Genomic DNA, 5,000 nt, shown 5'->3' with positions numbered 1-5,000 from the left:
TGGTCTACCAGTGGTAACTCTGAAAAGTCGAAAAAATGACTAAGTCCAACTTGGTCTACCAGTGGTAGCTCTGAAAAGTCGAAAAAATGACTAAGTCCAACTTGGTCTACCAGTGGTAGCTCTGAAAAGTCGAAAAAATGACTAAGTCCAACTTGGTCTACCAGTGGTAGCTCTGAAAAGTCGAAAAAATGACTAAGTCCAACTTGGTCTACCAGTGGTAGCTCTGAAAAGTCGAAAAAATGACTAAGTCCAACTTGGTCTACCAGTGGTAGGCTCGAAAAGTTGAAAAAATAACTAAGTCCAACTTGGTCTACCAGTGGTAGCTCTGAAAAGTCGAAAAAATGACTAAGTCCAACTTGGTCTACCAGTGGTAGGCTCGAAAAGTCGAAAAAATGACTAAGTCCAACTTGGTCTACCAGTGGTAGGCTCGAAAAGTTGAAAAAATGACTAAGTCCCATTTGGTCTACCAGTGGTAGCTCTGAAAAGTCGAAAAAATGACTAAGTCCAACTTGGTCTACCAGTGGTAGGCTCGAAAAGTTGAAAAAATGACTAAGTCCAACTTGGTCTACCAGTGGTAGCTCTGAAAAGTCGAAAAAATGACTAAGTCCAACTTGGTCTACCAGTGGTAGGCTCGAAAAGTTGAAAAAATAACTAAGTCCAACTTGGTCTACCAGTGGTAGCTCTGAAAAGTCGAAAAAATGACTAAGTCCAACTTGGTCTACCAGTGGTAGGCCCGAAAAAGCTGAAAAAATGACTAAGTCCAACTTGGTCTACCAGTGGTAGGCTCGAAAAGTTGAAAAAATGACTAAGTCCCATTTGGTCTACCAGTGGTAGCTCTGAAAAGTCGAAAAAATGACTAAGTCCAACTTGGTCTACCAGTGGTAGGCTCGAAAAGTCGAAAAAATGACTAAGTCCAACTTGGTCTACCAGTGGTAGGCTCGAAAAGTTGAAAAAATGACTAAGTCCAACTTGGTCTACCAGTGGTAGGCCCGAAAAAGCTGAAAAAATGACTAAGTCCCACTCGGTCTACCAGTGGTAGGTCGAAAAAGTGCGAAATTTTTCTAAGTCCCCACTTTTGGTCTACCATTTCACGCCAAAAACTAGTGAGGGTGGCGAGCTCCAGGATTTCTGACCCCCTTCGCCCGACTCCCTTGCCCGACGAAGGTGCACTCCGGTCGGCCTCGGAGCGAGTTCGCCCGCGCTCTGGAGGATTTTTCGTCGGGGGGTTTTTCAAAGGGGTGCCGTCGGACTGTTGAGGAGAGTGGCAATGACTAGGGGTCCAAGCACTGGAGATGATTCTCCATTCATTTCTAAGCATGGCAGAGCTTAAATAAAGCCCCAATAATGGTTCCAAAGTGGATTTTTGGACACTATAACACGGACCCGATCCTACCCGACCAAGAAGCTCCGCAGGTCGGCCTCCGTCCCGCCCCCCGCCCCCCAGGCGGTACGGAGGAAAAACCAAACTTCCAGAGACGGTTCCAGGGGGGGTATCTCTTTCATTATTTTGACCCGATCGAATGGACTACCGAGCCCGCCTGGGTAGGCAACCGCGCGGCCCTCCGTGGCCACTGTGCGCGGTGCGTTCCTACCCGACCCAGCGGGTTAGCCTCCAGGGGGGTCCTCCGTCAGGGGGAGGACCTTTCCGAACCTATCCGAGGGAGTCGTAGACGGCCCGTCTATATCTCAATCTGCCCTACACGATAACCGGTCGGCCCGGAGCCGTCGGCTCGGTGGTCCTCGCGTCCAACCGAGCTCCAGCACCCGCTTCAAAAAGCTCCGGACCCCCGGTTTCGGAACGAGCGTTTCCTTGTTATCCCCGAAGCAAGCGGGAACTCGCGCAGCGGAGTTGCCACACTAATTTCCACTGGGAGCAATGAGGGGTGAGCTCGGACGAGCCTCTCCGCCCGTCCCCCCCTCCCCGGGGGGTCCTTCGGACGGTACGGGGCCGATCCCTCTCCCCTCTAAGAACCAATGGTTTTTTCTGTGACAAAAACCACTCGCAGCAACCTGGTTGATCCTGCCAGTAACATATGCTTGTCTCAAAGATTAAGCCATGCAGGTCTAAGTGCACACGGAAGCGTACAGTGAAACTGCGAATGGCTCATTAAATCAGTTATGGTTCCTTTGATCGCTCCACACGTTTACTCGGATAACTGTGGTAATTCCAGAGCTAATACATGCAAACGAGCGCTGACCGGTCCTCTCTCGGGGGGGCCGGGATGCGTGCATTTATCAGACCCAAAACCACCCGGGGGGACCCGCGAGGGTTTCCCCGGCCCTTTGGTGACTCTAGATAACCTCGGGTCGATCGCGCGCCCACCGCGGCGGCGACGTCTCATTCGAATGTCTGCCCTATCAGCTGTCGATGGTAGCATAGGGGGCTACCATGGTGACCACGGGTAACGGGGAATCAGGGTTCGATTCCGGAGAGGGAGCCTGAGAAATGGCTACCACATCCAAGGAAGGCAGCAGGCGCGCAAATTACCCATTACCGACACGGTGAGGTAGTGACGAAAAATAACGATGCAGGTCTCTTTCGAGGCCCTGTAATCGGAATGAACGTATCCTAAACACATGGGTGAGGACCCATTGGAGGGCAAGTCTGGTGCCAGCAGCCGCGGTAATTCCAGCTCCAATAGCGTATATTAAATTTGCTGCAGTTAAAAAGCTCGTAGTTGGACTTCGGGAGTGGGCTGGCGGTCCGCCGCGAGGCGAGCTACCGCCTGTCCCAGACCCTGCCTCCCGGCGCCCCCCGGATGCCTTGGTTGGGTGTCCGGTCCTCAGGGTCCGAGCGTTTACTTTGAAAAAATCAGAGTGTTCAAAGCGGGCACCAAACTCGCCTGAATGCCTGAGCTAGGAATAATGGAATAGGACTCCGGTTCTATTTTGTGGGTTTCCTGAACCAGGGCCATGATTAAGAGGACGGCCGGGGGCATTCGTATTGCGCCGCTAGAGGTGAAATCTTGGACCGGCGCAAGACGGACGAAAGCGAAAGCATTTGCCAAGAATGTTTTCATTAATCAAGAACGAAAGTCGGAGGTTCGAAGACGATCAGATACCGTCGTAGTTCCGACCGTAAACTATGCCGACCCGCGATCCGGCGGCGTTATTCCCATGACCCGCCGGGCAGCGTGCGGGGAAACCAGAGTCTTTGGGTTCCGGGGGAGTATGGTTGCAAAACTGAAACTTAAAGGAATTGACGGAAGGGCACCACCAGGAGTGGAGCCTGCGGCTTAATTTGACTCAACACGGGGAACCTCACCCGGCCCGGACACGGAAAGGATTGACAGACTGATGGCTCTTTCTCGATTCTGTGGGTGGTGGTGCATGGCCGTTCTTAGTTGTGGAGTGATTTGTCTGGTTAATTCCGATAACGAACGAGATTCCTTCGTGCTAAATAGTTACGCGGCCCCCCGCGGTCGCGGTTAACTTCTTAGAGGGACCAGTGGCGTATAGCCACGCGAGATGGAGCAATAACAGGTCTGTGATGCCCTTAGATGTCCGGGGCTGCACGCGCGCCACAATGGCCGGGCCAGCGTGTGCCTACCCTACGCCGAGAGGCGCGGGTAATCCGCTTAAACCCGTCGTGACGGGGATTGGGATTGCAATTATTCCCCATGAACGAGGAATTCCCAGTAAGTGCGGGTCATCAGCTCGCGCTGATTAAGTCCCTGCCCTTTGTACACACCGCCCGTCGCTACTACCGATTGGATGGTTATGTGAGGTCCTCGGATCGGCCACGCGGGGCTCCTTCGCGGGCCTTGGTGCTGTGCTGAAAAGTCGATCGAACTTGATCATCTAGAGGAAGTAAAAGTCGTAACAAGGTTTCCGTAGGTGAACCTGCGGAAGGATCATTACCGGGACTTGGGTTGGTAGTGTCTCCCAGTAGGCGCGACTCCCATTTCCACAAACAAAAAATGTTCAAGCCACGGCCCGACGTTGGGAACTACAGGGATTCCCTTCGGCCTTTTAATGACTTGATCGAAAAACGGTGTCCTGAGCAAAAAAACGTGTTTTACGGCCAAAGGAGACGGGTACCTGGCCCCCGAAGTCCGTCTGCGGGGTTTCTTACTCCGGAGGCGGCTCGGCGGCGCGGTTTGATGACCCCGAGTTCGCTTAGGCGTTCCGGGGCGCCCGTACCCGCGGCTGCCGTAAACATTATTTCAAAACCGTCACTTTTTGTGTCTGTTGGTTACATGGCTTCGAAACAAAAACAACCATAAAGAGTACAACTCTTAGCGGTGGATCACTTGCTCGTGCGTCGATGAAGAACGCAGCAGCTGCGAGAACTAATGTGAATTGCAGGACACATTGATCATCGACACTTTGAACGCACATTGCGGCCCCGGGTCAATCCCGGGGCCACGCCTGTCTGAGGGTCGCTATTCCAATCTATCGGACCTTTTCGTTCCGTCTCCTCTTCCCTCCGGGGAAGAGTTAAGAGACGGTTCGAGGGGACCGCGGCTGGAGGTTCGCAGGTGCCCGATCCGAGGCGCCTTCGTCTTCCTAAAAGCAGACTCGGTCAGGTTCCCTTCTCGTTCGGGACTCGACAAAAGCCGCTCGACGGGCTTGATCGCGGGGAAAAGACTTTCGTCCACCCCTCTCGCCTTCGTCTCCGTTGCCCAGCGATGGGTCTCGGAGGCCGGCTTTCCACACACCGTCCTCTACCGTTCCTCGTTCCGGCGAGGGAGAGGTGGCGGCGATCCGTGGAGAGACGTCGTAGCGACGGCTGCCGGTGGGTTTTTACCCTCTCTGGCTGCCCGTTACGCGCGCCGTCTCTCCGTCGGCGGATCTCCGTCCTCCCTCTCCTTTTCGTTCGGGCCGAGAGCGCGGCAAAAGAGAGGTTGGTAGGATAGCTCCGGTAGAAGGCGAAGAGGGGGGCTTAAGTTTTTTCTTCCGTTTTCATCCTTCGTCCTCCGGCCGAATCGAACCTCCCCGTCTCGAAAGGGTTCCTCCGAATGGTTTCCAGCCAGACCGCGAGGGGTGGTTCCCGCCCT

General features: G+C 53.8%; 2 non-coding genes across 2 annotated transcripts; both read left to right on the top strand.

Annotated features, from left to right (window-relative positions):
• Positions 1–2,007: 2,007 nt before the first annotated feature.
• On the top strand, positions 2,008–3,860 carry LOC125798605 (18S ribosomal RNA). The gene has a single exon (XR_007437398.1). It is a non-coding gene; the product is annotated as an 18S ribosomal RNA (ribosomal RNA).
• Positions 3,861–4,233: 373 nt separating this feature from the next.
• On the top strand, positions 4,234–4,385 carry LOC125798592 (5.8S ribosomal RNA). Its single transcript, XR_007437385.1, has one exon. It is a non-coding gene; the product is annotated as a 5.8S ribosomal RNA (ribosomal RNA).
• Positions 4,386–5,000: the final 615 nt, after the last annotated feature.

Source organism: Astyanax mexicanus, unplaced genomic scaffold (genome assembly GCF_023375975.1).
Source record: "Astyanax mexicanus isolate ESR-SI-001 unplaced genomic scaffold, AstMex3_surface scaffold_63, whole genome shotgun sequence".
In the NCBI taxonomy this organism is placed as follows: Eukaryota; Metazoa; Chordata; class Actinopteri; order Characiformes; family Acestrorhamphidae; genus Astyanax; species Astyanax mexicanus.
This window is presented reverse-complemented; position numbering and strand designations above follow the sequence as displayed.